The following is a 22,298-nucleotide window of genomic DNA, read 5'->3' as shown; positions in this document are numbered from 1 at the left end:
TTTGATTCCCCTCTGTCCTACAGTGTTCCCCATCGGCCCAACTTTTTACAATCCGTTCCCCCTGCTTCCTTTGGTTCCCCTCTGTCGTGCAGTATTCCCCACGGTTCCCCGGTTTTCCAATGCGTTCGCTCTGCTCCCTTTGGTGCCCCTCTGTTCTGCAGTGTTCCCCACGGTTCCCCACTTTTTCCAATCTGTTTCCCCTGCTACCTCTGGTTGCCCTCTGTTCTGCATTTTTCCACACTGTTCCCCACTTTTTCCAATCCGTTCCCCCTGCTTCCTTTGGTTCACCTCTGTTCTGCAGTGTGCCCCACTGTTCCCCACTTTTTCCAATCCGTTCCCTCTGCTCCCTTTCGTGCCCCTCTGTTCTGCAGTGTTGCCCACGGTTCCCCACTTTTTCCAATCTGTTTCCCCTGCTACCTCTGGTTCCCCTCTGTTCTGCATTTTTCCACACTGTTCCCCACTTTTTCCAATCTGTTTCCCCTGCTACCTCTGTTTCCCCTCTGTTCTGCATTTTTCCACACTGTTCCCCACTTTTTCCAATCCGTTCCCCCTGCTTCCTTTGGTTCACCTCTGTTCTGCATTTTTCCACACGGTTCCCCACATTTTCCAATCTCTTCCCCCTGCTCCCTTTGGTTCCTCTCTTTTCTGCATTGTTCCCCACGGGTCCCCATTTTCCGAGCTGTTCCCCCTGCTCCCTTTGGTTCCGCTCTGTTCTGCTGTTTTCCCCACTGTTCTCAACTTTTTCCAATCTGTTCCTCCTGCTCCCTTTGGTTCCCCACTGTTCTGCATTTTTGCACACGGTTCCCGACTTTTTCACAACTGTTCCCCCTTCTCCCTTTGGTTCCTCACTGTTCTGCAGTTTTCCTCACGGTTCTCCACATTTTTCCAACCTGTACCCCCTGCTCCCTATGGTTCCCCTCTGCCCTGCAGTGTCCCCCATGTTTCCCCACTTTTTCCAATCCGTTCCCCCTGTTCCCTTTGGTTCGCCTCTGTTCTGCAGTGTTCCCGACACTTCCCCACTTTTTCCAAACCGTTCCACCTTCTCCCTTTGGTTCCCCTCTATTCTGCAGTGTTCCCCACGATTCTCTACATTTTTTTCCATCCTGTACCCCCTGCTCCCTTTGGTTCCCCACTGTTGTGCATTTTTCCACAAGGTACCCCACTTCTTCTAATCTGTTCCTCCTGCACCCTTTGTTTCCCCACTGTTCTGCATTTTTTCACACGGTTCCCCACTTTTTCCAATCTGTTCCCCCTGCTCCCTTTGGTTCCTCACTGTTCTGCAGTGTTCCCCACGGTTCCCCACTTTTTCCAATGCATTCCCCTGCTCCCTTTGGTTCCCCTCTATTCTGCAGTGATCCTCACGGTTCCCCACATTTTCCAAACTGTTCCCCCTGCTCGCTTTGGTTTCATACTGTTCTGCAGTGTTCCCCACTTTTTTACAATCTGTTCGCCCTGCTCCCTTTGGTTCCCCTCTGTCATGCAGTGTTTTCACAGTTCCCCAATTTTTTCCTATCTGTTCCCCCTGATCCCTTTGGTTCCCCTCTGTCATGCAGTGTTTTCACAGTTCCCCAATTTTTTCCTATCTGTTCCCCCTGAAACCTTTGGTTCTCCTCTGTCGTGCAGTGTTCCCCACAGTTCCCCACTTTTTCCAATCCGGACCCTCTGCTCCCTTTGGTTCCCCTCTGTTCTGCAGTGTTCCCCACAGTTCCCCACTTTTTCCAATCAGTTCCCCCTGCTCCCTTTGATTCCCCTATGTCCTGCAGTGTTCCCCATGGGCCCCACTTTTTACAATCCGTTCCCCCTGCTACCTTTGGTTTCCCTTTGTCGTGTAGTGTTCCAAACGGTTCCCCACATTTTCCAATGCGTTCCCTCTGCTCCCTTTGGTTCACCTCTATTCTGCAGACCTCTCCACGTATCCCCACTTTTTCCAATCTGTTCCCCCTGCACCCTTTGGTTCCCCTCTGTTCTGCATTGTTCCCCACGGTTCCCCACTTTTCCAAACTGTACCCCCTGCTCCCTTTGGTGCCCCACTGTTCTGCAGTGTTCCTCACGGTTCCCCACTTTTTCCAATCTGTTCTTCCTGCTCCCTTTGTTTCCCCTTTGTTCTGCATTTTTCCACATGGTTCCCCTCTTTTTCCAATCTGTTCCCCATGCTCCCTTTGGTTCCTCTCTGTTCTGCATTGTTCCCCACGGGTCCAATGCTTTTCCGAGCTGTTCCCCCTGCTCCCTTTGGTTCTGCTCTGTTCTGCAGTTTTCCCCAATGTTCTCAACTTTTTCCAATCTGTTCCTCTTGCTCCCTTTGTTTCCCCACTGTTCTGCATTTTTGCACACGGTTCCCCACTTTTTCAAAACTGTTCCCCCTGCTCCCTTTGGTTCTTCACTGTTCTGCAGTTTTCCTCACGGTTCTCCACATTTTTCCAACCTGTACCCCCTGCACCCTATGGTTCCCCTCTGCCCTGCAGTGTCCCCCATGGTTCCCCACTTTTTCCAATCCGTTCCCCCTGTTCCCTTTGGTTCGCCACTGTTCTGCAGTGTTCCCGACGCTTCCCCACTTTTTCCAATCCGTTTCCCCTGCTCCCTCTGGTTTCCCCTCTGTTCTGCATTTTTCCACACTGTTCACTACTATTTCCAATCCGTTCCCCCTGCTCCTTTTGGTTCCTCACTGTTCTGCAGTGTTCCCCACGGATCTCCAAATTATTTCTAATCTGTTCCCCCTTCTCCCTCTGGTTCGCCTCTGTTCTACATTTTTCCACACGGTTCCCCATTTTTTCCAATCCGTTCCCCCTGCTTCCTTTGGTCCACCTCTTTTCTGCAGAGTTCCCCACGGTCCACTTTTTCGAATCCTTTCCCCCTGCTCCCTTTGGGTCCCCACTGTTCTGCAGGACTCACCACGATTCCCCACTTTTTCCAATCTGTTCCCCCTTCTCCCTTTGGTTCCTCTCTGTTCTGCATTGTTCCCCATGGGTCTGCACTTTTCCGAGCTGTTCACCCTGGTCCCTTTGGTTCCGCTCTGTTCTGCAGTTTTCCCCACGGTTCTCCAAATTTTTTGTAATCTGTTCCCATGCTCCCTTTGGTTCCCCTCTGTTCTGCAGTGTTCCCCACTGTTCCCCACTTTTTCCAATCGGTTCCCCCTGCTCCCTTTGATTCCCCTCTGTCCTACAGTGTTCCCCATCGGCCCAACTTTTTACAATCCGTTCCCCCTGCTTCCTTTGGTTCCCCTCTGTCGTGCAGTATTCCCCACGGTTCCCCGGTTTTGCAATGCGTTCGCTCTGCTCCCTTTGGTGCCCCTCTGTTCTGCAGTGTTCCCCACGGTTCCCCACTTTTTCCAATCTGTTTCCCCTGCTACCTCTGGTTGCCCTCTGTTCTGCATTTTTCCACACTGTTCCCCACTTTTTCCAATCCGTTCCCCCTGCTTCCTTTGGTTCACCTCTGTTCTGCAGTGTGCCCCACGGTTCCCCACTTTTTCCAATCCGTTCCCTCTGCTCCCTTTGGTGCCCCTCTGTTCTGCAGTGTTGCCCACGGTTCCCCACTTTTTCCAATCTGTTTCCCCTGCTACCTCTGGTTCCCCTCTGTTCTGCATTTTTCCACACTGTTCCCCACTTTTTCCAATCTGTTTCCCCTGCTACCTCTGTTTCCCCTCTGTTCTGCATTTTTCCACACTGTTCCCCACTTTTTCCAATCCGTTCCCCCTGCTTCCTTTGGTTCACCTCTGTTCTGCATTTTTCCACACGGTTCCCCACATTTTCCAATCTCTTCCCCCTGCTCCCTTTGGTTCCTCTCTTTTCTGCATTGTTCCCCACGGGTCCCCATTTTCCGAGCTGTTCCCCCTGCTCCCTTTGGTTCCGCTCTGTTCTGCTGTTTTCCCCACTGTTCTCAACTTTTTCCAATCTGTTCCTCCTGCTCCCTTTGGTACCCCACTGTTCTGCATTTTTGCACACGGTTCCCGACTTTTTCACAACTGTTCCCCCTTCTCCCTTTGGTTCCTCACTGTTCTGCTGTTTTCCTCACGGTTCTCCACATTTTTCCTACCTGTACCCCCTGCTCCCTATGGTTCCCCTCTGCCCTGCAGTGTCCCCCATGTTTCCCCACTTTTTCCAATCCGTTCCCCCTGTTCCCTTTGGTTCGCCTCTGTTCTGCAGTGTTCCCGACACTTCCCCACTTTTTCCAAACCGTTCCACCTTCTCCCTTTGGTTCCCCTCTATTCTGCAGTGTTCCCCACGATTCTCTACATTTTTTTCCATCCTGTACCCCCTGCTCCCTTTGGTTCCCCACTGTTGTGCATTTTTCCACAAGGTACCCCACTTCTTCTAATCTGTTCCTCCTGCACCCTTTGTTTCCCCACTGTTCTGCATTTTTTCTCACGGTTCCCCACTTTTTCCAATCTGTTCCCCCTGCTCCCTTTGGTTCCTCACTGTTCTGCAGTGTTCCCCACGGTTCCCCACTTTTTCCAATGCATTCCCCTGCTCCCTTTGGTTCCCCTCTGTTCTGCAGTGATCCTCACGGTTCCCCACATTTTCCAAACTGTTCCCCCTGCTCGCTTTGGTTTCATACTGTTCTGCAGTGTTCCCCACTTTTTTACAATCTGTTCGCCCTGCTCCCTTTGGTTCCCCTCTGTCATGCAGTGTTTTCACAGTTCCACAATTTTTTCCTATCTGTTCCCCCTGATCCCTTTGGTTCCCCTCTGTCATGCAGTGTTTTCACAGTTCCCCAATTTTTTCCTATCTGTTCCCCCTGAAACCTTTGGTTCTCCTCTGTCGTGCAGTGTTCCCCACAGTTCCCCACTTTTTCCAATCCGGACCCTCTGCTCCCTTTGGTTCCCCTCTGTTCTGCAGTGTTCCCCACAGTTCTCCACCTTTTCCAATTCGTTCCCCCTGCTCCCTTTGGTTCCCCACCTTTCTGCATTTTTCCACAGGGTTCCCTACTTTTTCCAATCGGTTCCCCACTTTTTCCAATCTGTTCCACCTGCTCCCTTTGGTTCTGCTCTGTTCTGCACTGTTCCCCACAGTTACCCACTTTTTCCAATCTGTTCCCCCTGTTTCTTTGGCTCCACTCTGTTCTGCAGTTTTCCCCACGGTTCCCCACATTTTCCAAACCATTCCCCCAGCTTGCTTTGTTTTCATACTGTTCAGCAGCGTTCCCCACGGTTCCCCACTTTTTTACAACCTGTTCTCCCTGCTCCCTTTGGTTCCCCTCTGTTCTGCAGCGTCCTCCACGCTTACCAACTTTTTGCAATCCATTCCCCCTGCTCCGTTTGTTTGCCCTCTGTTCTGCAGTGTTCCCCACAGTTCCCCACTTTTTTCCACTCAGTTCCCCTGCTCCCTTTGATTCCACTTTGTCCTACAGTGTTTCCCATCGGCCAAACATTTTACAATGCGTTCCCCCTGCTTCCTTTGGTTCCCCTCTGTCGTGCAGTGTTCCCCACGGTTCCCCAGTTTTCCAATGCTTTCCCTCTGCTCCCTTTGGTGCCCCTCTGTTCTGCAGTGTTCCCCACGGTTCCCCACTTTTTCCAATCTGTTTCCCCTGCTACCTCTGGTTGCCCTCTGTTCTGCATTTTTCCACACTGTTCCCCACTTTTGCCAATCCGTTCCCCCTGCTTCCTTTGGTTCACCTCTGTTCTGCAGATCTCTCCACGACTCCCCACTTTTTACAATCTGTTCCCCCTGCTCCCTTTGGTTCCCCTCTGTTCTGCATTGTTCCCCACGGTTCCCCACTTCTCCAAACTGTACCCCCTGCTCCCTTTGGTTCCCCTCTGTTCTGCAGTGTTCCTCACGGTTCCCCACTTTTTCCAATCTGTTCTTCCTGCTCCCTTTGGTTCCCCACTGTTCTGCATTTTTCCACACGGTTCCCCACTTTTTTCCAATCTGTTCCCCCTGCTTCCTTTGATTCCCCACTGTTCTGCATTTTTCCACACGGTTCCCCACTTTTTCCAATCTGTTCCCCTGCTGCTTTGGCTCCACTCTGTTCTGCAGTTTTCAACACGTTTCCCCACATTTGCCAAACCATTCCCCCGGCTCGCATTGTTTTCATACTGTTCTGGCGCGTTCCCCACGCTTCCCCACTTTTTGACAATCTGTTTGTCCTGCTCCCTTTGGTTCCCCTCTATCTGCAGTGTCCTCCACGCTTACCAACTTTTTGCAATCCATTCCCCCTGCTCTGTTTGTTTCTCCTCTGTCCTGCATTGTCCTCCACGGTTCCCAACTTTTTGCAATCCATTCCCCCTGCTCTGTTTGTTTGCCCTCTGTTCTGCAGTGTTCCCCACAGTTCCCCACTTTTTCCAATCAGTTCCCCCTGCTCCCTTTGATTCCCCTCTGTCCTACAGTGTTCCCCATGGGCCCACCTTTTTACAATCCGTTCCCCCTGCTTCCTTTGGTTCCCCTCTGTCGTGCAGTATTCCCCACGGTTCCCCGGTTTTCCAATGCGTTCGCTCTGCTCCCTTTGGTGCCCCTCTGTTCTGCAGTGTTCCCCACGGTTCCCCACTTTTTCCAATCTGTTTCCCCTGCTACCTCTGGTTGCCCTCTGTTCTGCATTTTTCCACACTGTTCCCCACTTTTTCCAATCCGTTCCCCCTGCTTCCTTTGGTTCACCTCTGTTCTGCAGTGTGCCCCACGGTTCCCCACTTTTTCCAATCCGTTCCCTCTGCTCCCTTTCGTGCCCCTCTGTTCTGCAGTGTTGCCCACGGTTCCCCACTTTTTCCAATCTGTTTCCCCTGCTACCTCTGGTTCCCCTCTGTTCTGCATTTTTCCACACTGTTCCCCACTTTTTCCAATCTGTTTCCCCTGCTACCTCTGTTTCCCCTCTGTTCTGCATTTTTCCACACTGTTCCCCACTTTTTCCAATCCGTTCCCCCTGCTTCCTTTGGTTCACCTCTGTTCTGCATTTTTCCACACGGTTCCCCACATTTTCCAATCTCTTCCCCCTGCTCCCTTTGGTTCCTCTCTTTTCTGCATTGTTCCCCACGGGTCCCCATTTTCCGAGCTGTTCCCCCTGCTCCCTTTGGTTCCGCTCTGTTCTGCTGTTTTCCCCACTGTTCTCAACTTTTTCCAATCTGTTCCTCCTGCTCCCTTTGGTTCCCCACTGTTCTGCATTTTTGCACACGGTTCCCGACTTTTTCACAACTGTTCCCCCTTCTCCCTTTGGTTCCTCACTGTTCTGCAGTTTTCCTCACGGTTCTCCACATTTTTCCAACCTGTACCCCCTGCTCCCTATGGTTCCCCTCTGCCCTGCAGTGTCCCCCATGTTTCCCCACTTTTTCCAATCCGTTCCCCCTGTTCCCTTTGGTTCGCCTCTGTTCTGCAGTGTTCCCGACACTTCCCCACTTTTTCCAAACCGTTCCACCTTCTCCCTTTGGTTCCCCTCTATTCTGCAGTGTTCCCCACGATTCTCTACATTTTTTTCCATCCTGTACCCCCTGCTCCCTTTGGTTCCCCACTGTTGTGCATTTTTCCACAAGGTACCCCACTTCTTCTAATCTGTTCCTCCTGCACCCTTTGTTTCCCCACTGTTCTGCATTTTTTCACACGGTTCCCCACTTTTTCCAATCTGTTCCCCCTGCTCCCTTTGGTTCCTCACTGTTCTGCAGTGTTCCCCACGGTTCCCCACTTTTTCCAATGCATTCCCCTGCTCCCTTTGGTTCCCCTCTATTCTGCAGTGATCCTCACGGTTCCCCACATTTTCCAAACTGTTCCCCCTGCTCGCTTTGGTTTCATACTGTTCTGCAGTGTTCCCCACTTTTTTACAATCTGTTCGCCCTGCTCCCTTTGGTTCCCCTCTGTCATGCAGTGTTTTCACAGTTCCCCAATTTTTTCCTATCTGTTCCCCCTGATCCCTTTGGTTCCCCTCTGTCATGCAGTGTTTTCACAGTTCCCCAATTTTTTCCTATCTGTTCCCCCTGAAACCTTTGGTTCTCCTCTGTCGTGCAGTGTTCCCCACAGTTCCCCACTTTTTCCAATCCGGACCCTCTGCTCCCTTTGGTTCCCCTCTGTTCTGCAGTGTTCCCCACAGTTCCCCACTTTTTCCAATCAGTTCCCCCTGCTCCCTTTGATTCCCCTATGTCCTGCAGTGTTCCCCATGGGCCCCACTTTTTACAATCCGTTCCCCCTGCTACCTTTGGTTTCCCTTTGTCGTGTAGTGTTCCAAACGGTTCCCCACATTTTCCAATGCGTTCCCTCTGCTCCCTTTGGTTCACCTCTATTCTGCAGACCTCTCCACGTATCCCCACTTTTTCCAATCTGTTCCCCCTGCACCCTTTGGTTCCCCTCTGTTCTGCATTGTTCCCCACGGTTCCCCACTTTTCCAAACTGTACCCCCTGCTCCCTTTGGTGCCCCACTGTTCTGCAGTGTTCCTCACGGTTCCCCACTTTTTCCAATCTGTTCTTCCTGCTCCCTTTGTTTCCCCTTTGTTCTGCATTTTTCCACATGGTTCCCCTCTTTTTCCAATCTGTTCCCCATGCTCCCTTTGGTTCCTCTCTGTTCTGCATTGTTCCCCACGGGTCCAATGCTTTTCCGAGCTGTTCCCCCTGCTCCCTTTGGTTCTGCTCTGTTCTGCAGTTTTCCCCAATGTTCTCAACTTTTTCCAATCTGTTCCTCTTGCTCCCTTTGTTTCCCCACTGTTCTGCATTTTTGCACACGGTTCCCCACTTTTTCAAAACTGTTCCCCCTGCTCCCTTTGGTTCTTCACTGTTCTGCAGTTTTCCTCACGGTTCTCCACATTTTTCCAACCTGTACCCCCTGCACCCTATGGTTCCCCTCTGCCCTGCAGTGTCCCCCATGGTTCCCCACTTTTTCCAATCCGTTCCCCCTGTTCCCTTTGGTTCGCCACTGTTCTGCAGTGTTCCCGACGCTTCCCCACTTTTTCCAATCCGTTTCCCCTGCTCCCTCTGGTTTCCCCTCTGTTCTGCATTTTTCCACACTGTTCACTACTATTTCCAATCCGTTCCCCCTGCTCCTTTTGGTTCCTCACTGTTCTGCAGTGTTCCCCACGGATCTCCAAATTATTTCTAATCTGTTCCCCCTTCTCCCTCTGGTTCGCCTCTGTTCTACATTTTTCCAAACGGTTCCCCATTTTTTCCAATCCGTTCCCCCTGCTTCCTTTGGTCCACCTCTTTTCTGCAGAGTTCCCCACGGTCCACTTTTTCGAATCCTTTCCCCCTGCTCCCTTTGGGTCCCCACTGTTCTGCAGGACTCACCACGATTCCCCACTTTTTCCAATCTGTTCCCCCTTCTCCCTTTGGTTCCTCTCTGTTCTGCATTGTTCCCCATGGGTCTGCACTTTTCCGAGCTGTTCACCCTGGTCCCTTTGGTTCCGCTCTGTTCTGCAGTTTTCCCCACGGTTCTCCAAATTTTTTGTAATCTGTTCCCATGCTCCCTTTGGTTCCCCTCTGTTCTGCAGTGTTCCCCACTGTTCCCCACTTTTTCCAATCGGTTCCCCCTGCTCCCTTTGATTCCCCTCTGTCCTACAGTGTTCCCCATCGGCCCAACTTTTTACAATCCGTTCCCCCTGCTTCCTTTGGTTCCCCTCTGTCGTGCAGTATTCCCCACGGTTCCCCGGTTTTGCAATGCGTTCGCTCTGCTCCCTTTGGTGCCCCTCTGTTCTGCAGTGTTCCCCACGGTTCCCCACTTTTTCCAATCTGTTTCCCCTGCTACCTCTGGTTGCCCTCTGTTCTGCATTTTTCCACACTGTTCCCCACTTTTTCCAATCCGTTCCCCCTGCTTCCTTTGGTTCACCTCTGTTCTGCAGTGTGCCCCACGGTTCCCCACTTTTTCCAATCCGTTCCCTCTGCTCCCTTTGGTGCCCCTCTGTTCTGCAGTGTTGCCCACGGTTCCCCACTTTTTCCAATCTGTTTCCCCTGCTACCTCTGGTTCCCCTCTGTTCTGCATTTTTCCACACTGTTCCCCACTTTTTCCAATCTGTTTCCCCTGCTACCTCTGTTTCCCCTCTGTTCTGCATTTTTCCACACTGTTCCCCACTTTTTCCAATCCGTTCCCCCTGCTTCCTTTGGTTCACCTCTGTTCTGCATTTTTCCACACGGTTCCCCACATTTTCCAATCTCTTCCCCCTGCTCCCTTTGGTTCCTCTCTTTTCTGCATTGTTCCCCACGGGTCCCCATTTTCCGAGCTGTTCCCCCTGCTCCCTTTGGTTCCGCTCTGTTCTGCTGTTTTCCCCACTGTTCTCAACTTTTTCCAATCTGTTCCTCCTGCTCCCTTTGGTTCCCCACTGTTCTGCATTTTTGCACACGGTTCCCGACTTTTTCACAACTGTTCCCCCTTCTCCCTTTGGTTCCTCACTGTTCTGCTGTTTTCCTCACGGTTCTCCACATTTTTCCTACCTGTACCCCCTGCTCCCTATGGTTCCCCTCTGCCCTGCAGTGTCCCCCATGTTTCCCCACTTTTTCCAATCCGTTCCCCCTGTTCCCTTTGGTTCGCCTCTGTTCTGCAGTGTTCCCGACACTTCCCCACTTTTTCCAAACCGTTCCACCTTCTCCCTTTGGTTCCCCTCTATTCTGCAGTGTTCCCCACGATTCTCTACATTTTTTTCCATCCTGTACCCCCTGCTCCCTTTGGTTCCCCACTGTTGTGCATTTTTCCACAAGGTACCCCACTTCTTCTAATCTGTTCCTCCTGCACCCTTTGTTTCCCCACTGTTCTGCATTTTTTCTCACGGTTCCCCACTTTTTCCAATCTGTTCCCCCTGCTCCCTTTGGTTCCTCACTGTTCTGCAGTGTTCCCCACGGTTCCCCACTTTTTCCAATGCATTCCCCTGCTCCCTTTGGTTCCCCTCTGTTCTGCAGTGATCCTCACGGTTCCCCACATTTTCCAAACTGTTCCCCCTGCTCGCTTTGGTTTCATACTGTTCTGCAGTGTTCCCCACTTTTTTACAATCTGTTCGCCCTGCTCCCTTTGGTTCCCCTCTGTCATGCAGTGTTTTCACAGTTCCACAATTTTTTCCTATCTGTTCCCCCTGATCCCTTTGGTTCCCCTCTGTCATGCAGTGTTTTCACAGTTCCCCAATTTTTTCCTATCTGTTCCCCCTGAAACCTTTGGTTCTCCTCTGTCGTGCAGTGTTCCCCACAGTTCCCCACTTTTTCCAATCCGGACCCTCTGCTCCCTTTGGTTCCCCTCTGTTCTGCAGTGTTCCCCACAGTTCTCCACCTTTTCCAATTCGTTCCCCCTGCTCCCTTTGGTTCCCCACCTTTCTGCATTTTTCCACAGGGTTCCCTACTTTTTCCAATCGGTTCCCCACTTTTTCCAATCTGTTCCACCTGCTCCCTTTGGTTCTGCTCTGTTCTGCACTGTTCCCCACAGTTACCCACTTTTTCCAATCTGTTCCCCCTGTTTCTTTGGCTCCACTCTGTTCTGCAGTTTTCCCCACGGTTCCCCACATTTTCCAAACCATTCCCCCAGCTTGCTTTGTTTTCATACTGTTCAGCAGCGTTCCCCACGGTTCCCCACTTTTTTACAACCTGTTCTCCCTGCTCCCTTTGGTTCCCCTCTGTTCTGCAGCGTCCTCCACGCTTACCAACTTTTTGCAATCCATTCCCCCTGCTCCGTTTGTTTGCCCTCTGTTCTGCAGTGTTCCCCACAGTTCCCCACTTTTTTCCACTCAGTTCCCCTGCTCCCTTTGATTCCACTTTGTCCTACAGTGTTTCCCATCGGCCAAACATTTTACAATGCGTTCCCCCTGCTTCCTTTGGTTCCCCTCTGTCGTGCAGTGTTCCCCACGGTTCCCCAGTTTTCCAATGCTTTCCCTCTGCTCCCTTTGGTGCCCCTCTGTTCTGCAGTGTTCCCCACGGTTCCCCACTTTTTCCAATCTGTTTCCCCTGCTACCTCTGGTTGCCCTCTGTTCTGCATTTTTCCACACTGTTCCCCACTTTTGCCAATCCGTTCCCCCTGCTTCCTTTGGTTCACCTCTGTTCTGCAGATCTCTCCACGACTCCCCACTTTTTACAATCTGTTCCCCCTGCTCCCTTTGGTTCCCCTCTGTTCTGCATTGTTCCCCACGGTTCCCCACTTCTCCAAACTGTACCCCCTGCTCCCTTTGGTTCCCCTCTGTTCTGCAGTGTTCCTCACGGTTCCCCACTTTTTCCAATCTGTTCTTCCTGCTCCCTTTGGTTCCCCACTGTTCTGCATTTTTCCACACGGTTCCCCACTTTTTTCCAATCTGTTCCCCCTGCTTCCTTTGATTCCCCACTGTTCTGCATTTTTCCACACGGTTCCCCACTTTTTCCAATCTGTTCCCCCTGCTGCTTTGGCTCCACTCTGTTCTGCAGTTTTCAACACGTTTCCCCACATTTGCCAAACCATTCCCCCGGCTCGCATTGTTTTCATACTGTTCTGGCGCGTTCCCCACGCTTCCCCACTTTTTGACAATCTGTTTGTCCTGCTCCCTTTGGTTCCCCTCTATCTGCAGTGTCCTCCACGCTTACCAACTTTTTGCAATCCATTCCCCCTGCTCTGTTTGTTTCTCCTCTGTCCTGCATTGTCCTCCACGGTTCCCAACTTTTTGCAATCCATTCCCCCTGCTCTGTTTGTTTGCCCTCTGTTCTGCAGTGTTCCCCACAGTTCCCCACTTTTTCCAATCAGTTCCCCCTGCTCCCTTTGATTCCCCTCTGTCCTACAGTGTTCCCCATGGGCCCACCTTTTTACAATCCGTTCCCCCTGCTTCCTTTGGTTCCCCTCTGTCGTGCAGTATTCCCCACGGTTCCCCACTTTTTCCAATGTGTTCCCTCTGCTCCCTTTGCTGCCCCTCTGTTCTGCAGTGTTCCCGACGGTTCCCCACTTTTTCCAATCTGTTTCCCCTGCTACCTCTGGTTCCCCTCTGTTTTGTATTTTTCCACACTGTTCCCCACTTTTTCCAATCAGTTCCCCCTTCTTCCTTTGGTTCACCTCTGTTCTGCAGAACTCCCCACGATTCCCCACTTTTTCCAATTTGTTCCCCCTGCTCCCTTTGGTTCCCCACTGTTCTGCATTTTTCCACACTGTTCCCCACTTTTTCCAATCCGTTCCCCCTGCTTCCTTTGGTTCACCTCTGTTCTGCAGTGTGCCCCACGGTTCCCCACTTTTTCCAATCCGTTCCCTCTGCTCCCTTTGGTGCCCCTCTGTTCTGCAGTGTTGCCCACGGTTCCCCACTTTTTCCAATCTGTTTCCCCTGCTACCTCTGGTTCCCCTCTGTTCTGCATTTTTCCACACTGTTACCCACTTTTTCCAATCTGTTTCCCCTGCTACCCCTGTTTCCCCTCTGTTCTGCATTTTTCCACACTGTTCCCCACTTTTTCCAATCCGTTCCCCCTGCTTCCTTTGGTTCACCTCTGTTCTGCAGATCTCTCCACGAATCCCCACATTTTCCAATCTGTTCTCCCTGCTCCCTTTGGTTCCCCTTTGTTCTGCATTTTTCCACACGGTTCCCCACATTTTCCAATCTCTTCCCCCTGCTCCCTTTGGTTCCTCTCTTTTCTGCATTGTTCCCCACGGTTCCCCACTTTTCCGAGCTGTTCCCCCTGCTCCCTTTGGTTCCGCTCTGTTCTGCAGTTTTCCCCACTGTTCTCAACTTTTTCCAATCTGTTCCTCCTGCTCCCTTTGGTTCCCCACTGTTCTGCATTTTTGCACACGGTTCCCGACTTTTTCACAACTGTTCCCCCTTCTCCCTTTGGTTCCTCACTGTTCTGCAGTTTTCCTCACGGTTCTCCACATTTTTCCAACCTGTACCCCCTGCTCCCTATGGTTCCCCTCTGCCCTGCAGTGTCCCCCATGTTTCCCCACTTTTTCCAATCCGTTCCCCCTGTTCCCTTTGGTTCGCCTCTGTTCTGCAGTGTTCCCGACACTTCCCCACTTTTTCCAAACCGTTCCACCTTCTCCCTTTGGTTCCCCTCTATTCTGCAGTGTTTCCCACGATTCTCTACATTTTTTTCCATCCTGTACCCCCTGCTCCCTTTGGTTCCCCACTGTTGTGCATTTTTCCACAAGGTACCCCACTTCTTCTAATCTGTTCCTCCTGCACCCTTTGTTTCCTCACTGTTCTGCAGTGTTCCCCACGGTTCCCCACTTTTTCCAATGCATTCCCCTGCTCCCTTTGGTTCCCCTCTGTTCTGCAGTGATCCCCACGGTTCCCCACATTTTCCAAACTGTTCCCCCTGCTCGCTTTGGTTTCATACTGTTCTGCAGTGTTCCCCACTTTTTAACAATCTGTTCGCCCTGCTCCCTTTGGTTCCCCTCTGTCCTACAGTGTCCTCCACGGTTCCCCACTTTTTCCAACCTGTACCTCCTGCTCCCTTTGGTTCCCCTCTGTCATGCAGTGTTTTCACAGTTCCCCAATTTTTTCCTGTCTGTTCCCCCTGATCCCTTTGGTTCTCCTCTGTCGTGCAGTGTTCCCCACAGTTCCCCACTTTTTCCAATCCGGTCCCTCTGCTCCCTTTGGTTCCCCTCTGTTCTGCAGTGTTCCCACAGTTCTCCACCTTTTCTAATTTGTTCCCCCTGCTCCCTTTGGTTCCCCACCTTTCTGCATTTTTCCACACGGTTCCCTACTTTTTCCAATCGGTTCCCCACTTTTTCCAATCTGTTCCACCTGCTCCCTTTGGTTCTGCTCTGTTCTGCACTGTTCCACACAGTTACCCACTTTTTCCAATCTGTTCCCCCTGTTTCTTTGGCTCCACTCTGTTCTGCAGTTTTCCCCACGGTTCCCCACATTTTCCAAACCATTACCCCAGCTTGCTTTGTTTTCATACTGTTCAGCAGCGTTCCCCACAGTTCCCCACTTTTTTACAATCTGTTCGCCCTGCTCCCTTTGGTTCCCCTCTGTTCTGCAGCGTCCTCCACGCTTACCAACTTTTTGCAATCCATTCCCCCTGCTCCGTTTGTTTGCCCTCTGTTCTGCAGTGTTCCCCACAGTTCCCCACTTTTTCCACTCAGTTCCCCCTGCTCCCTTTGATTCCACTTTGTCCTACAGTGTTTCCCATCGGCCAAACATTTTACAATGCGTTCCCCCTGCTTCCTTTGGTTCCCCTCTGTCGTGCAGTGTTCCCCATGGGACACCACTTTTTCCAACCTGTTCCCCTTGTTCCCTTTGGTTCCCCTCTGTCCTTCCGTGGGGCAATCCGTTGCCCCTGCTCCGTTTGGTTCCCCTCTGTTCTGCAGTTTTCCCCACGGTTCACCCTGGTTCCATTCTGTTCCCCCTGCTCCTTTGGCTCCACTCTGTTCTGCAGTTTTCCCCACGGTTCCCCACATTTTCTAAACCATTCCCCCGGCTTGCTTTGTTTTCATACTGTTCAGCAGCATTCCCCACGGTTCCCCACTTTTCTACAATCTGTTCCCCCTGCTCCATTTGGATCCCCTCTGTTCTGCAGTGTCCTCCACGCTTACCAACTTTTTGCAATCCATTCCCCCTGCTCCGTTTGTTTGCCTTCTATTCTGCAGTGTTCCCCACAGTTCCCCATTTTTTCCAATCAGTTCCCCCTGCTCCCTTTGATTCCCCTTTGTCCTACAGTGTTCCCCATCGGCCAACCTTTTTACAATCCGTTCCCCCTGCTTCCTTTGGTTCCCCTCTGTCGTGCAGTGTTCCCCACGGTTCCCCAGTTTTCTAATGCGTTCCCTCTGCTCCCTTTGGTGCCCCTCTGTTCTGCAGTGTTCCCCACGTTTCCCCACTTTTTCCAATCTGTTTCCCCTGCTTACCTCTTGTTGCCCTCTGTTCTGCATTTTTCCACACTGTTCCCCACTTTTGCCCATCCGTTCCCCCTGCTACCTTTGGTTCACCTCTGTTCTGCAGATCTCTCCATGAATCCCCACTTTTTCCAATCTGTTCCCCCTGCTCCCTTTGGTTCCCCTCTGTTCTGCATTGTTCCCCACGGTTCCCCACTTCTCCAAACTGTACCCCCTGCTCCCTTTGGTTCCCCTCTTTTCTGCAGTGTTCCTCACGGTTCCCCACTTTTTCCAATCTGTTCTTCCTGCTCCCTTTGGTTCCCCACTGTTCTGCATTTTTCCACACGGTTCCCCACTTTTTCCAATCTGTTCCCCCTGCTTCCTTTGCTTCCCCACTGTTCTGCATTTTTCCACACGGTTCCCCACTTTTTCCAATCTGTTCCACCTGCTCCCTTTGGTTCCTCACTGTTCTGCAGTGTTCCCCACGGTTCTCCAAATTTTTTTCTAAACTGTTCCCCCTTCTCCCTCTGGTTCGCCTCTGTTCTACATTTTTCCACACGGTTCCCCATTTTTTCCAATCCGTTCCCCCTGCTTCCTTTGGTCCACCTCTTTTCTGCAGAGTTCCCCACGGTCCAGTTTTTCGAATCCTTTCCCCCTGCTCCCTTTGTGTCCCCACTGTTCTGCAGAACTCCCCACAATTCCCCACTTTTTCCAATCTGTTCCCCCTTCTCCCTTTGGTTCCTCTCTGTTCTGCAGTTTTGCCCACGGTTCTCCAAATTTTTTCTAATCTGTTCCCATGCTCCCTTTGGTTCCCCTCTGCCCTGCAGTGTCCCCCATGGTTCCATACTTTTTCCAATCCGTTCCCCCTGCTACCTTTGGTTCCCCTCTGTTCTGCAGTGTTCCCCACAGTTCCCCACTTTTTCCAATCGGTTCCCCCTGCTCCCTTTGATTACACTCTGTCATGCAGTGTTCGCCATGGGCCCCACTTTTTGCAATCCGTTTCCCCTGCTCCCTTTGGTTCCCCACCTTTCTGCATTTTTCCACACGGTTCCCTACTTTTTCCAATCGGTTCCCCACTTTTTCCAATCTGTTCACACTTCTCCCTTTGCATCTCCTCTGTTCTGCAATGTTCCCGACGCTTCCCCACTTTTTCCAATCCGTTCCCCCGTTCCCTTTGGTTCCCCTCTATTCTGCAGTGTTCCCCACGATTCTCCACATTTTTTTCCATCCTGTATCCCCGGCTCCCTATGGTTCCCCTCTGCATTGAAGTGTTAGCCATGGGACCACACTTTTCCCAACCTGTTGCACTTGTTCCCTTTGGTTCCCCTCTGTCCTGCCATGTTCTCCACAATTATCAACTTTTTGCAATCCATTCCCCCTGCTCCGTTTGGTTCCCCTCTGTTCTGCAGTGTTCCCCACGGTTCCCCACTTTTTCCAATCTGTTCCCCCTGCTGCTTTGGCTCCACTCTGTTCTGCAGTTTTCAACACGTTTCCCCACATTTGCCAAACCATTCCCCCGGCTCGCATTGTTTTCATACTGTTCTGGCGCGTTCCCCACGCTTCCCCACTTTTTGACAATCTGTTCGTCCTGCTCCCTTTGGTTCCCCTCTATCTGCAGTGTCCTCCACGCTTACCAACTTTTTGCAATCCATGCCCCCTGCTCTGTTTGTTTCTCCTCTGTCCTGCATTGTCCTCCACGGTTCCCAACTTTTTGCAATCCATTCCCCCTGCTCTGTTTGTTTGCCCTCTGTTCTGCAGTGTTCCCCACAGTTCCCCACTTTTTCCAATCAGTTCCCCCTGCTCCCTTTGATTCCCCTCTGTCCTACAGTGTTCCCCATGGGCCCACCTTTTTACAATCCGTTCCCCCTGCTTCCTTTGGTTCCCCTCTGTCGTGCAGTATTCCCCACGGTTCCCCACTTTTTCTAATGTGTTCCCTCTGCTCCCTTTGCTGCCCCTCTGTTCTGCAGTGTTCCCGACGGTTCCCCACTTTTTCCAATCTGTTTCCCCTGCTACCTCTGGTTCCCCTCTGTTTTGTATTTTTCCACACTGTTCCCCACTTTTTCCAATCAGTTCCCCCTTCTTCCTTAGGTTCACCTCTGTTCTGCATAACTCCCCACGATTCCCCACTTTTTCCAATTTGTTCCCCCTGCTCCCTTTGGTTCCCCACTGTTCTGCATTTTTCCACACGGTTCCCCACTTTTTCCAATCTGTTCCCCCTGCTCCCTTTTATTCCTCACTGTTCTCCACATTTTTTCCAACCTGCACCCCCTGCTCCCTATGGTTCCCCTCTGCCTTGCAGTGTTCCCCATGGGACCCTACTTTTTCCAATCTGTTCCCCCTGCTCCTTTGGCTCCACTCTGTTCTGCAGTTTTCCCCACGGTTCCCCACTTTTTCCAATCCATTTCCCCTGCTCCCTTTTGTTCCCCTCTATTGTTCAGTGTTCCCCACGGTCCCCCACTTTTTCCAATCCGTTCCCCTGCTCCCTTTGGTTCCCCTCTGTTCTGCAGGATCCCCACGGTTCCCCATATTTTTCAAACTGTTCCCCAGGCTCAATTTCGTTTCATACTGTTCTGCAGTGTTCCCCACGATTCCCCACTTTTTTACAATTTGTTCGACCTGCTCCCTTTGGTTCCCCTCTGTCCTGCAGTGTCCTTCACGGTTCCCAACTTTTTCCAACATGTACCTCCTGTCCCCTTTGGTTCCCCTCTGTCATGCAGTGTTTTCACAGTTCCCCAATTTTTTCCTATCTGTTCCCCCTGATCCCTTTGGTTCCCCTCTGTTGTGCAGTGTGCCCCAAGGTTCCCCACTTTTTCCAATCCGTTCCCTCTGCTCCCTTTGGTTCCCCTCTGTTCTGCAGTGTTCCCCACAGTTCTCCACCTTTTCCAATTCGTTCCCCCTGCTCCCTTTGATTCCCCACCTCTCTGCATTTTTCCACACGGTTCCCTACTTTTTTCCAATCGGTTCCCCGCTTTTTCAAATCTGTTCCCCCTGCTCCCTTTGGTTCTCATCTCTTCTGCAGTGTTCCCGACGCTTCCCCACTTTTTCCAATCCGTTCCCCCTGCTCCCTTTGGTTCCCCTCTATTCTACAGTGTTCCCCACGATTCTCCACATTTTTTTACATACTGTACTCCCTTCTCCCTTTGGTTCCCCTCTGCCTTGCAGTGTTACCCATGGGACACCACTTTTTCCAACCTGTTCCCCTTGTTCCCTTTGGTTCCCCTCTGTCCTTCCGTGTTCTCCAGTGTTCCCAACTTTTTGCAATCTGTTGCCCCTGCTCCGTTTGGTTCCCCTCTGTTTTGTAGTGTTCCCCACGGTGACCCACTTTTTCCAATCTGTTCCCCCTGCTCCTTTGTCTCCACTCTTTTCTGCAGTTTTCCCCACGGTTCCCCACATTTTCCAAACCATTCCCCCGGCTCGCTTTGGTTTCATACTGTTCTGCAGCGTTCCCCACGGTTCCCCACTTTTTTACAAGCTGTTTGCCCTGCTCCTTTTGCTTCCCCCCTGTTCTGCATTGTCCTCCACGGTTCCCAACTTTTTGGAATCCATTCCCCCTGTTCCGTTTGTTTGCCCTCTGTTCTGCAGTGTTCCCCACAGTTCCCCACTTTTTCCAATCATTTCCCCCTGCTCCCTTTGATTCCCCTCTGTCCTACAGTGTTCCCCATCGGCGCAACTTTTTACAATCCGTTCCCCCTGCTTCCTTTGGTCCACCTCTTTTCTGCAGTGTTCCCCACGGTTCCCCACTTTTTCCAATGCATTCCCTCTGCTCCCTTTGGTGCCCCTCTGTTCTGCAGTGTTCCCCACGGTTCCCCACATTTTCCAATCTGTTTCCCCTGATCCCTTTGGTTCACCTCTGTTCTGCAGTTTTCCCCACGGTTCCCCACATTTTCCAAACCATTCCCCCGGCTTGCTTTGTTTTCATACTGTTCTGCAGTGTTCCCCACAGTTCCCCACATTTTCCACTCAGTTCCCCCTGCTCCCTTTGATTCCACTTTGTCCAACAGTGTTCCCCATCGTCCCAACCTTTTACAATCCGTTCCCCCTGATTCCTTTGGTTCCCCTCTGTCGTGCAGTGTTCCCCACGGTTCCCCAGTTTTCCAACGCGTTCCCTCAGCTCCCTTTGGTGCCCCTCTGTTCTGCAGTGTTCCCCACGGTTCCCCACTTTTTCCAATCTGTTTCCCCTGCTACCTCTGGTTGCCCTCTGTTCTGCATTTTTCCACACTGTTCCCCACTTTTTCCAATCCGTTCCCCCTGCTCCTTTTGGTTCCCCCCTGTTCTGCATTGTCCTCCACGGTTCCCATCTTTTTGGAATCCATTCCCCCTGTTCCGTTTGTTTGCCCTCTGTTCTGCAGTGTTCCCCACAGTTGCCCACTTTTTCCAATCAGTTCCCCCTGCTCCCTTTGATTCCCCTCTGTCCTACAGTGTTCCCCATCGGCGCAACTTTTTACAATCCGTTCCCCCTGCTTCCTTTGGTCCACCTCTTTTCTGCAGTGTTCCCCACGGTTCCCCACTTTTTCCAATGCATTCCCTCTGCTCCCTTTGGTGCCCCTCTGTTCTGCAGTGTTCCCCAGGGTTCGCCACATTTTCTAATCTGTTCCCCTTGATCCCTTTGGTTCACCTCTGTTCTGCAGTTTTCCCCACGGTTCCCCACATTTTCCAAACCATTCCCACGGCTTGCTTTGTTTTCATACTGTTCTGCAGTGTCCTCCACGCTTACCAACTTTTTGCAATCCATTCCCCCTGCTCTGTTTGTTTCCCCTCTGTCCTGCAGTGTCCTCCACGGTTCCCAACTTTTTGCAATCCATTCCCCCTGCTCCGTTTGTTTGTCCTCTATTCTGCAGTGTTCCCCACAGTTTCCCACTTTTTCCAATCAGTTCCCCCTGCTCCCTTTGATTCCCCTCTGTCCAACAGTGTTCCCCATCGGCCCAACCTTTTACAATCAGTTCCCCCTGCTTCCTTTGGTTCCCCTCTGTCGTGCAGTTTTCCCTACGGTTCCCCAGTTTTCCAATGCGTTCCCTCTGCTCCCTTTGGTGTCCCTCTGTTCTGCAGTGTTCCCTACGGTTCCCCACTTTTTCCAATCTGTTTCCCCTGCTACCTCTGGTTGCCCTCTGTTCTGTATTTTTCCACACTGTTCCCCACATTTTCCAATCCGTTCCCTCTGCTCCCTTTGGTTCCCCTCGGTTCTGCAGTGTTCCCCACAGTTCTCCACCATTTCCAATTTGTTCCCCCTGCTCCCTTTGGTTCCCCACCTTTCTGTATTTTTACATACTGTTCCCTACTTTTTCCAATCGGTTACCCACTTTTTCCAATCTGTTCCCCCTGCTCCCTTTGATTCTCCTCTGTTCTGCAGTGCTCCCCACGATACTCCACATTTTTTTCCATCCAGTAACCCCTGCTCCCTATGGTTCCCCTCTGCCTTGCAGTGTTACCCATGGGACACCACTTTTTCCAACCTGTTCCCCCTGCTCCGTTTGGTTCCCCTCTGTTCTGCAGTTTTCCCCACGGTTCACCCTGGTTCCATTCTGTTCCCCCTGCTCCTTTGGCTCCACTCTGTTCTGCAGTTTTCCCCACGGTTCCCCACATTTTCTAAACCATTCCCCCGGCTTGCTTTGTTTTCATACTGTTCAGCAGCATTCCCCACGGTTCCCCACTTTTCTACAATCTGTTCCCCCTGCTCCATTTGGTTCCCCTCTGTTCTGCAGTGTCCTCCACGCTTACCAACTTTTTGCAATCCATTCCCCCTGCTCCGTTTGTTTGCCCTCTATTCTGCAGTGTTCCCCACAGTTCCCCACTTTTTCCAATCAGTTCCCCCTGCTTCCTTTGGTTCCCCTCTGTCGTGCAGTGTTCCCCACGGTTCCCCAGTTTTCTAATGCGTTCCCTCTGCTCCCTTTGGTGCCCCTCTGTTCTGCAGTGTTCCCCACGTTTCCCCACTTTTTCCAATCTGTTTCCCCTGCTTACCTCTTGTTGCCCTCTGTTCTGCATTTTTCCACACTGTTCCCCACTTTTGCCCATCCGTTCCCCCTGCTACCTTTGTTTCACCTCTGTTCTGCAGATCTCTCCATGAATCCCCACTTTTTCCAATCTGTTCCCCCTGCTCCCTTTGGTTCCCCTCTGTTCTGCATTGTTCCCCACGGTTCCCCACTTCTCCAAACTGTACCCCCTGCTCCCTTTGGTTCCCCTCTTTTCTGCAGTGTTCCTCACGGTTCCCCACTTTTTCCAATCTGTTCTTCCTGCTCCCTTTGGTTCCCCACTGTTCTGCATTTTTCCACACGGTTCCCCACTTTTTCCAATCTGTTCCCCCTGCTTCCTTTGCTTCCCCACTGTTCTGCATTTTTCCACACGGTTCCCCACTTTTTCCAATCTGTTCCACCTGCTCCCTTTGGTTCCCCACTGTTCTGCATTTTTCCACACGGTTCCCCACTTTTTCCAATCTGTTCCCCCTGCTTCCTTTGCTTCCCCACTGTTCTGCATTTTTCCACACGGTTCCCCACTTTTTCCAATCTGTTCCACCTGCTCCCTTTGGTTCCTCACTGTTCTGCAGTGTTCCCCACGGTTCTCCAAATTTTTTTCTAAACTGTTCCCCCTTCTCCCTCTGGTTCGCCTCTGTTCTACATTTTTCCACACGGTTCCCCATTTTTTCCAATCCGTTCCCCCTGCTTCCTTTGGTCCACCTC

Source organism: Narcine bancroftii, unplaced genomic scaffold (assembly GCF_036971445.1).
Source record: "Narcine bancroftii isolate sNarBan1 unplaced genomic scaffold, sNarBan1.hap1 Scaffold_149, whole genome shotgun sequence".
Lineage (NCBI taxonomy): Eukaryota > Metazoa > Chordata > Chondrichthyes > Torpediniformes > Narcinidae > Narcine > Narcine bancroftii.
The sequence above is the reverse complement of the archived record's forward strand: the minus strand, read 5'-3'. Positions refer to the sequence as shown.